This window comes from Momordica charantia, assembly GCF_013281855.1.
Source record: "Momordica charantia cultivar OHB3-1 chromosome 7 unlocalized genomic scaffold, Mcharantia_2.0 BLBB01000007.1, whole genome shotgun sequence".
In the NCBI taxonomy this organism is placed as follows: domain Eukaryota; kingdom Viridiplantae; phylum Streptophyta; class Magnoliopsida; order Cucurbitales; family Cucurbitaceae; genus Momordica; species Momordica charantia.
Genome location: NW_028275165.1, coordinates 10453521 through 10464124, shown reverse-complemented (window position 1 = coordinate 10464124; position 10604 = coordinate 10453521). Strand labels below are relative to the sequence as shown.

Genomic DNA, 10604 nt, shown 5'->3' with positions numbered 1-10604 from the left:
TTGGTCGTTATGTATACAAAATGTGAGGAGTTTTGTGAAGTATATTTTTTTCATTTCATTAATCCTCCCTTGCATCGATAAAATTACATGATTTGAGAAAATGGTGCTCGAATATTTTGGATAGGTTGATTTGCTAGTGTAAGTGTTTTCGATGATGGTTCTTCTTGTACTCCTCAATTTCTTATTACTTGGAGTGATATGTCTTGTGGTTTTGACTACTAATATTGATTAGGATTAATGGATTAACTGATATTTTCAGCACTATTTTCATCACATCCCAAAATTAAGAAATGTAAATGAAAACAGTAGTTTATAAGAGCTATGAAGCACGGACACTCCATTTGGAGTGTCCATGTCAGACACGTGTCGGACATGGATACACTCGGACACGCTCTGGACACGTGTCCGACACGCCAATTGAAGTGTCTGATTTTTTATTATTTTTTTTATTTTCGGACATGGCTGGGATACGAATAAGACTCGACGCGGACAAGGTTGTTGATTTCAAGCCTAGGAAAAAGCCTTGTCCATCCGAGAGAGTGCCGTACCCACCATCGGTGTTTTTCCATGGATACCGGCAACAACTTGCCACCCGGATGGAGGAGAAGAAGTAAAAAAAAGAGAAGAAAAGTGATGGTAGAAAATAGAAAAATAGAGTACGAATAGAGTCGAGGACTCGAGAGAAAATAGAAAAAGAGAAGAATGGGAAGAAGAGGAGAGAAGATGGAGAGATGTTAACATTAAAGAAGCATTAATGATAATTGACAAATGTCAAACCTTTCAATCCTCCATGATTGATAGAAGGCAACTTTTCTCTTTAAAATAAATATATAAATCTTTTAATTTTAGACTAATGAATCACATTATTTAAAACTTGTTTTAGTTTTTAGTATAATTTATTTAATATTTGTATGTCTTATAGTTTTAGAAATTGGCATATCGTCGTGTTCGTATCGTGTGGTGTCCGTGTCCCGTGCTTCTTAGTATAAGAGACATAGTGAAACTATTGTAATTTATATATTCATTCATCATACAAATAGTGTCATGATCCCACATTTAATAACTCAAATGCATGAAGCTATCATATGGATTCATTTCCCTTATTGATTGGATTACTAAGCTTTGGCATTGTGGTATCTGTTTTCTTAGTTTAGCTAATCTGTTAATGATGTACAGTTTGGTGATAAGCTTTATTTTTATTAAATTAAACAATATGTGCTAATCTTTCATATGTGCATGAGTGTTCTTTTAATTGTATATTATATCCTTAATGCTATTTCTTACTAATTACCGTAATTGCAACCACCACCACCGCCATCACCATCTTAATATTTATTTTTTCTGAATATGTGTTTTTGGTTGGTGCTTTCAATGTATGTCAATGGCTCTTAAGTCTATTTAAGCTCTAAATCTTAGGTATGTAAATTTCATTGGAATATTTGTTATTATTTTTCTCACCTTTGATTAGTTTTACTCTCTAAAAATATTGTGCACGATGTATAAAAACTAGATTTTCTATTGAATCGTGCTTCAAATTATGAGATCTTTGATCCTAAAGTTAGGTTGCAAGCAGTGTTTTCAAGGCGCAAGGCATACCTCAAGACGACAAGTCCTTCCATCGCCTTAAGGCGAGAGGCGACAAAAAGGCGACGCTTGAGTGAAACGAGACGCACTAAATAAAATATTAAATAAATAATATTTATAAATAATTTATATTTAAAATAAATAAATATTCAAATTTAAAATGTGAAAATTAAAATAATAATAATATTTTAAATAAAAATTAACTTAAATAATTGAGAAAAATATAAATATTGGGAATAAAGAAGAAAGAAGTAATGAGAAAATTGTATTTTAAATAAATTGTAAAAAATAATTCTTTGTACAAAAGAATTAAATAGAAATAGTTGTATTTATTGCAAACAGCTGTATTGATAGTAAACAACTGTATTCATGGCCATGGGAAACAGGTGACACTAGCTTATCATGCAAGCACATAGAAAAGTGAGCTGTTTTCACACTTTTCGTTTTTTGAAAAGGCTTTTCTTCTTCTCAGACTTTTCTTCTTCAACATGTTCTGCTTCGTTTTTTCTTCTCCTCCAATTATATCATCTCTCCCTTCTCATCTCCTATGGTTCTACTTTTTTCCTCTCTTCATCTTTTCTTCATTTTCATTATGAGGTGGGTTTTTATCCAGTCAAAATGATTTTAAAAAAATATATGCGTCCGCCTTCAACCAGGCGCTCGCCTTGCCTTGCCATGAGGCGAGGGTGTGCCAAGGTGAGCGCCCGATCGAAGATGGTCGCCTTGGCAGCACTCAAGGCGCACCAAGACGAAATCGCCTCGCCTTAGGCACTCGTCTGGGTGCGCCTCGAAAACGTTGGTTGCAAGTGAAAATAACTTTAGAAGTAAGTGCACTATAACACCTTCTGCCTCTCATTTGATTGTGCTTCAGTTTTCTCTAGCTTTGGCTAACATGTAAATGTAAATTTGCTTCTACTACTACTAATGGCTTGACTCTATTTTCTGTTGAGGAGGTGACTATGTATATGGGACTTCATTTTTCTTATTAAATTTCAGGTGACTGTTTCCATTTATTATAACGTCGTATTGTTCTCTAAAACCTTGATGTTTATTCTATTTTGGTCTTCTATGACAGTTGTGAACAGTAAAAATGTTTGGATGAAAAAAAACTGTCATAAATGATGGGGCGCGTTTTTTCGGGAAAAAAATGCTATTTTTCGGATTTTGTAAGTTTTATGACAGTTAAAAACTGATGCAAAAATCGAAATTTCAATGACAGTGGAAAACTGTCACGAATGGTGGAGGCGCGATTTTTGCGGGAAAAAACGGCAAGGCTTTTATGACATTTTATAATTGTCAAAGAAAATAAAAAAATTTCAAGTATTCCATGACAATTACCTAGATCATCTTGATAATGTATGACATACAAAAACAAATGATTTTGAGCGCGTTTCATTTCTGTCGGAAAAAACTGCAGCTTTGTTAACATTATTAATTATTTCGGGATTGTCCGGTCGCATCAAGTATAGATTTATGCTTAATAGTTTCCCCAAATACTCCATGAAACGAGTAGAAGATGATATTTGTTATAGTAGTATGAGTTTGGAGCGCGAGGCCTGCAGAAGGCCTCGCTCCCTGCAAAGGAGATAAGAAAAGGCTCAGCAGAGGAGATCCGATAACTGTTATGAATGTGGAGGAGCGAGGCATTTTGCTCGTTACTGTCCCATCCCAATGTTCAGACGGACGAATGCTGTTGGGAGAGTGTAGAATAGACCAGCTGAAGATGGAAGAGTGAACGTTGTGGAGCCTAGAGCCCGGGAAGGAAGCTCTCAAGGTAAGTTCAAGTCGGAACCATAGCGGGGGTTCTGAAGCTTAGGAGAGAAGAAAGTTTCGTTGTCGTTAGATTGTGTGGCAACGTGAGCCAACGTCAGCGGAAAGGAGGAGCAGACGGAAGGCAGTAAGCGTAATTGTGCTCTTCCTCTCTTCGGTCCCGAGTTTGAGCCCTATGAATTTAAATTATTTTTTCAACCCTCTATTAATATATTTTTTTATAAAAAAAATAATATAAATTAATTCTAGTTTCACCAAGCATTCCATAAATAAAATATTCACATTTAAATTATACCCTGATTTTTTTTATTGGAATAAAAGGTAATCAACTTAATCTAATGGTTATGAATTAATTTGATTTTAAATTGGAACTAGTTAGGTTCATGAAGCTTTAAATTTTTATAACATAAAATTTTGAAGTTTAGATAGAAATTTCCAAAATTAAATCTTAGTCTTGAGAATTTGTTTTTTTATTAGATTCTTGTCTAAATTTTTAAGAATATTAATAGTAACTTTTTGAAATAAAATAGAAACAACTCAATAAAATGAAAAATAAAAACTTAGTAGATATTTCTTTTTATAATATATATAGTTACTTGTGTGAATTGAACGCTGAAGACCACTGAGACTTATGGACACATGTGTACACCAAACACTAACAAAATAAGTTGATTTGATGAAATGTTCAAGTATAATATTAATATAGTAATCATTTTTCATCGTAGGTAATTACAATTAAAATAAATTAAATCAAACCATGTCATTTTGCGAACTTCTTTCTTCCTCATCTATTTTTTATGTTTTTTTCAAAAAACCAAAAGTTCATTATCTTCCTTGCGTCGTTGTTCAAGATCCATTACCTAGATGATGCAAATTCATATAATCGATCGCCGACGCTACAAGAATTATGAGTTTTTTCCAACACTTTTATTCTCGATGCTGGACAAACATCTTTTTCCCGATTAAAGAATAATATTCGAGACTCTGCCGACTATTGACTAAAATAATCTGGAAAGGAATATATTTTCGACGCTTTTATTATCGACACTGGGTGAAGTTACTCTTACCGACGCTTTTGCCTAATAATCGGGTAAAATTTTGTTTTTATATATTACCACTCCCGACGATTTTTGAAATAGAATGGAGAGATTTCTATTCCCAACTATTTTATTATATAGTCGGTCAAAATTTGTCTTAATTTTTTTAAATTACCACTCACGACTATTTTTAGAAAAAAAGTTGAATAGTGGAGTTTACACCAATATTTTAATAAATTGTTGGGCGCTATTGTTTTTTATTTTTTAAATATTACAATTCCCGACTATTTTTGAAAAAGTCGGGATATATTAATATTTCAACCATTCTAAAATAGCGTCGGTAATATATTTTTTTAAATATTACAATTCTCGACTCTTTTGAGAAAGACGAGGCTTCTAATGTTGGGGAAGAAGATATTGAGAAAGATGATTTCTGTAACGTCCCAAGTTTTCGAGTTATTTTTATTTTAAGACTTAAATTGTGCATTTGGATTTTCCCTTAAGGATAATTAAATTACTGGATCTTCTAATTTCAGAGATCTATTTTTTGGTAAATTAGAACTTAAAGTCCAATCTCTCGTTAGATTGAGATGAATTAAGTTTTAAATTTTTTTTAAAGAGATTTTTTTTATATTAAATCTTAATCCAACGTTTAGGGAATTTAATTTTTCCTTTTGTATTTTATGGTTGGGTTTTGAAAGTTAATTATTTTTCCCAAATCATTTTTAGAGTGGGATTTCGTGTAACATAAAGAATTATAATTTATAGTTCCGTTACCTACGCAAATTCACATAATCGATCGTCTGCCCTCACTACAACGAATAACCCCTTTAATAGCATTTTAATAAAACTGCTATTAAAAAAAGAAACCGCATTTTTTTGCCGCCTACTCAAAGTTACGCTTTTCAATTTGTTTTAGGTTACACTTTATTTCCCCCCCTTTTTTTTTCTTTCACTTACCTTTTCCACTCAAGCTCTCTCTCAAATCTACCTCCAAGCCCTAACTCTGCTCCAAGCCCTTTCAGTTGACGACGCCCAGCCACCGTCCTTTCCCTCCTCACGATTTGCACCGGTGCGCCACTCCGACGACCTGTAGTTCATGCCTTTCACGATCTCACTCACCCAGCTATAGAAGCAGGGGAGACCAACGGATGATGCGTTCTTCGGAGACCTACGAACAGCTAGCGGCATCGACAGATCTCAGGGCAACACCCACCACACGAAGACCGGACGAACGACGACCCCTTCTATTTCTGCCAACAACAATCAAATCTACGGTTTGTTTATATTTTATTTCTAAATAAATCTAAACAAATCTGCAGTTTTTGTCAATCTCTCATGGAACTCGATACTCCAATGTATAACAGTTCTTTTCCATATGATTCTTTCAGGCTCTTCCTTTTGCTGGCTTTTCTATGGCTATGTTTCTGTTCTACTCGTTCGCCCCAGTATTGCTTTAGGTATGGGTTGGAATATTTGTTCATGTTGTCAAGTTTTCTTTTCAAGCAAGAGGTTTTTGTTTATTAATATTATGCAAGATGATGGCTGAATGGTAATCATTGCTTGTTGTCTCCTGTTTGGTAGCGTTTTTCACCATTATTTTGTTGTTTTTGCTTATTAATTATCTATAGTTTTGTTTAATTTGTAGCCCGTTTGCACGATCCATAAGCTCCTAGAAATCATCCAAATACACGGACCGAGCATGATTTCACTCTATTTTTCTACAATTTTGTGTCAATTGCTACGTTTGGTGCCATTTTGCACCATTTTTTCGTTCTTTTTTTTTGTTGTTCTCGCTCTCATACTTTGTACCTACATACTAAATACATTTGTGTTTGGTGTTTAACTCATTCTCAAGAGCCAAACAGTGATGCAAGATGGCAGTGGTCGGTGGACCTATGACGCTTAGATCTATCGTGAGCCTCTCCTGCGCGACGACTAGCAAACCCTACCACCCATCAATGGCGTTACCATGGGGCAGCAAGGAACGACTTTTAGCAGATGATGGTGAACAACGACTTTTAGATAAACTGAGTTCGTTTATATTTGCATTGAGATGGCTAGAGTATCTGGTGTTTCTATTTCATTTCTTCATTCAAGATGTCAAAGTATCAAGGTAATCCCACTGTCTTTCAAATTTTGAGTCACTCATATTGACTTAATACAAATAATTGTTAACTTTAAAAAGTACTTTTTTTTTCAGGTACCTCTCAATTTCTTAGAGAAGGTAAAATAGAAAAGCGTTGTTATTCCAAATGCTAAACAAATAGGACATGACCAAGGAACTTCTAACATTGCTACTGTAAGTTATTTGACATTCAGTGTCTTTTTTCCTTTTTGTTTTCAACGTTGTAACCTTATTGAAACTTTTAAGTAGTATAGGTGATAGTGATGTCGTATGTCTATCATGGCATGAGTGTAGTTACTTTGTTGTAGGTTCATGCCTAAGCATCGAATCTTTGTGTTCATTGTAGGTCCTGCCTTGCTTATCAAATTAAGCATGCCTTAGAATTGAAATGTTTGATTTGTGTTTTGCCAATTGTATAGTTGGTTTCTTAAACTCTTATACCTGATGAAATCAAACTCGTGAGAGTTTAATTTTGATTATGACATCTTAGTGTGTGTTCATGTTCAACTAAAGGAAAAATGTTTCTGGAAGCACATTTTATCCCGTAATTTGAATAATCTTCTTAATTTCTTGAAATGCAGGCTTCTATGAAAACCCCGTTGCTATGTTGGATTTTGCATCTCTGTATCCATCATCGTGATGACATATAATTTATATTATTGCAGTTTGGTAATCCCTCTAATCTATTTTTTTGGCTTATAGAATAAGTTTTAAATTTCATGCTAGGAAGCTATTTTTAATAGATTTGTTCCTCTCGAATTGAAACATTCTTTTGAGGATGACCATAGGTTAGATAGAATATCCTTAAATTATAACTGTTTGGTTTGAAAAACTTGGCTGCTTGCTAGTAACTATTAACTCCAACTTACTTTCTTTTATAGTTCATTTCTATTTGTCTATTTTTGATTATTTAATGAATAGAATGAATCTCATTAATATTTCTGTCTAAATAATAATAGATCATGTTAGAAAGGAGTACAACTTCTATTTGATCGGAAAACTATTTGGATGTAAAAAGATAATGGCTTACAAAAACCACTAATGAGGTCCTTGGCAAGCTTGTCTTTGAACTGCTTAATTATTTTCTTTTGTGTACCATATATGTCATTATTCATGGAATATATAATTGATGAAATAGGTCATTAAAAGAGTTATGTAATTCATTTTGTTTTCATATATGTTTTAACATATATGTTTTTAAGTACTTTAGTAAGTAATAAACCTTTGTCATCTCAAACATCACAGAAGATGGTGAGAAATCTTCTTGGAACATCTTTAATTGACTTTCGTACTCAATCATATTGACAACGACAGTGGAATGTGATTCTTATCTAATCTATTACTTTCTGGGAATAGAGTTCAAATGTACTTCTAGTTTTAGGTATATTCTCTGATTATAAGTGTATGATTCTTTTATGTCTTTAATTTTGAATATGGATCAATGTGCTAAATATCAATTTACATTCCAAGCAGTTAAGAATGACCATGATTGTCGTTATTGTAAGTTATTTTTAGCATTTTCACTGTGAACAACTGGGTATAATATTGCTTTGTGCTAAATATCAATTTACATTCCAAGCAGTTAAGAATGACCATGATTGTCGTTATTGTAAGTTATTTTTAGCATTTTCACTGTGAACATCTGGGTATAATATTGATTTGTGCTAAATATCAATTTACATTCCAAGCAGTTAAATAATGTCCATGATTGCCATTTTTTAAAGTTATTTTTAGCATTTTTCGCTGTGAACATCTGGGTATAATATTACTTTTATGTGTTACTGGCTTAATGCAAACATTACCTAATTGTTATTTGACTTAATTTTATACCTTGGAGAGCTTAATAGCCTTTATTGGATTTGTTTTATTCTCCATTGTTTATGATTTTTAACTAAGATCGCATCCTTATAGTATTAATGGCCTTAATGACAAATAACTTTAAATTATCTTCCCTTTTTTTGTTAACATTTTGAGAGGTGATTTGTAGGTGTTTGGCATGAGTTGATGCAGCCTTGAGAGCTCCAATGGCTGGGTGTATAGTTTTCGTTAAAAGAAGTAACATCTTGGTAAAACCATTTTCTTCCTCTTAAACATAAACTATTTGAATGTTGACTTATGTAGTGATTGAGTGTTGTTTTGTCTCTGTCCTCTTTGTTAATTTATGTGCACTCTAAAATGAATCTAGAAGTAGTAACTTGTATCGTCTCACAACTGTTCTGAACCAATTTGGATTCATTGGAAAGTACTGTGAAATTAAATGATAAGTAGAAAATCACTTTTGCGGAGCGAACATTAAGAAAGAATTAACAAATGACAACCTATTCAATAACCTAACTTTTATTAGAGGTTTAAGAATCTTTTTGTGTCAGAAAATAAAAATTGTACTCATATTTAAGGTTCATGTTTTTGCTTATTTGTACTTAAACTTGACTTAAAAATAAGAATTTAGATACAAGAGTTTCTGTAATATGTTAGCTACATTTTGTAGTTTGACCTTTCACGTTTACGCGATATGAACTCTAACAATATATAATAGTAATATTTCAGTTACATTTGTTGTAGTTTGACCTTTTGCAGATACTATTGTGAAATATTTGAGGTTTTTGTCTATTGCTTAGGTCTTCCAAGAATAACCTGGAGAACCATGGCGAATAGCTACTTGGAATATTTAAAATATGACCGTTTGGGCCATTTTTTGTTGGATTAGCAGTTACTTGGGTACAATTTTTGTTTATATACGAGATTGGACATGAAAAACCTTCGTTTATGTATATATAATTTACTATATGTATACACTTTATATTTGTAGGTGGGTTGGTGTATTAACGGATATATATGTTTTTCTATGTAAAATACATCACAATTGACAGGTACACGTACAACTATGGAAAGCGATTTTTAAAAACATTTCAAAACAAGTTTATACGAAAAGTTATATTTATAAATGTCAACCAAATAGGTTTCGTGAGAAAAAAAAAAACATTCAAAACCGTTTCCTGACAATTAAATGTTGACATTATTAAGTATATCATGATAGTATTAAATTGTTGTTGTAAACATTTCTTAAGTTATCATTATACAATTATACAATTTTGTGACAGATTAAAATTATAAATAATCGTTACAATTATAAATAATTATACAATTAAATGTTGCATGATATTTTTAAGTTATCATTATACAATTTTTTGTGACAGATTAAAATTGGCAATATTGATTATTAAAACTATCGTTACAAAAGTTTTCATGACAATTATAAATAATCGTTAAAAAAATTCATGACAATCTTTAACTGTCGTTAAATACTAGTTCATGACAATTTATAAATTGTAATTAAATGACTTTCTGTGATATTTATTAATTGTGATGGAAAATCTATTCGTGACAAAGTATAATTGTATGATGACAATTTTTCAAATTTGTCATCTTCTCGTCTTTCTTGATGCCTTAATACATGACAATTAGATAATTGTCATCAATTATGTTAATCACAAAATTTTATTGAAGGCCGACTTTCTACTAGTGTCTCCCTTCTCATCTCCTATGGTTCTACTTTTTTCCTCTCTTTCCTCTCTTTCATCTTTTGTTTATTTTCGTCATGAGGTGGGTTTTTATCAAGTCAAAATGATTTTAAAAAATATATATGTGTTCGCCTTCAACCAAGAGCTTGCCTCGCCTTGCCATGAGGTGAGGGCGTGCCAAGGTGAGCGCCCGATTGAAGGTAGTCGCCTTGGCACCACTCAAGGCGCACCTAGACAAAATTGCCTCGCCTTAGGCGCTCGTCTGGATGCACCTTGAAAACGTTGGTTGCAAGTGAAAATAACTTTAAAAGTAAGTGCACTATAACACCTTCTCCCACTCATTTGATTGTGCTTCAATTTTCTCTAGCTTTGGCTAACATGTAAATGTATGGCTTGACTCTATTTTCTGTTGAGGAGGTGATTATGTATATGGGACTTCATTTTTTTATTGAACTTCAGGTGGGTGTTTCTATTTATTATAACGTCATATTTTTCTCTAAAACCTTGATGTTTATTCTATTTTTGTCATTTTAACTTTAAAAATATTTATTTTAGTGGAGGACC

At 32.6% G+C, this 10604-nt stretch overlaps 1 long non-coding RNA gene across 1 annotated transcript; it reads left to right on the top strand.

Annotated features, from left to right (window-relative positions):
* The first annotated feature begins 5312 nt into the window (after positions 1 to 5312).
* LOC111023812 (uncharacterized) lies at positions 5313 to 9327 on the top strand. Its single transcript, XR_002603201.2, has 7 exons — positions 5313 to 5668; positions 5783 to 5851; positions 6250 to 6507; positions 6595 to 6693; positions 7101 to 7188; positions 8507 to 8585; positions 9138 to 9327. It is a non-coding gene; the product is annotated as an uncharacterized LOC111023812 (long non-coding RNA).
* The last annotated feature ends 1277 nt before the right edge of the window (positions 9328 to 10604 follow it).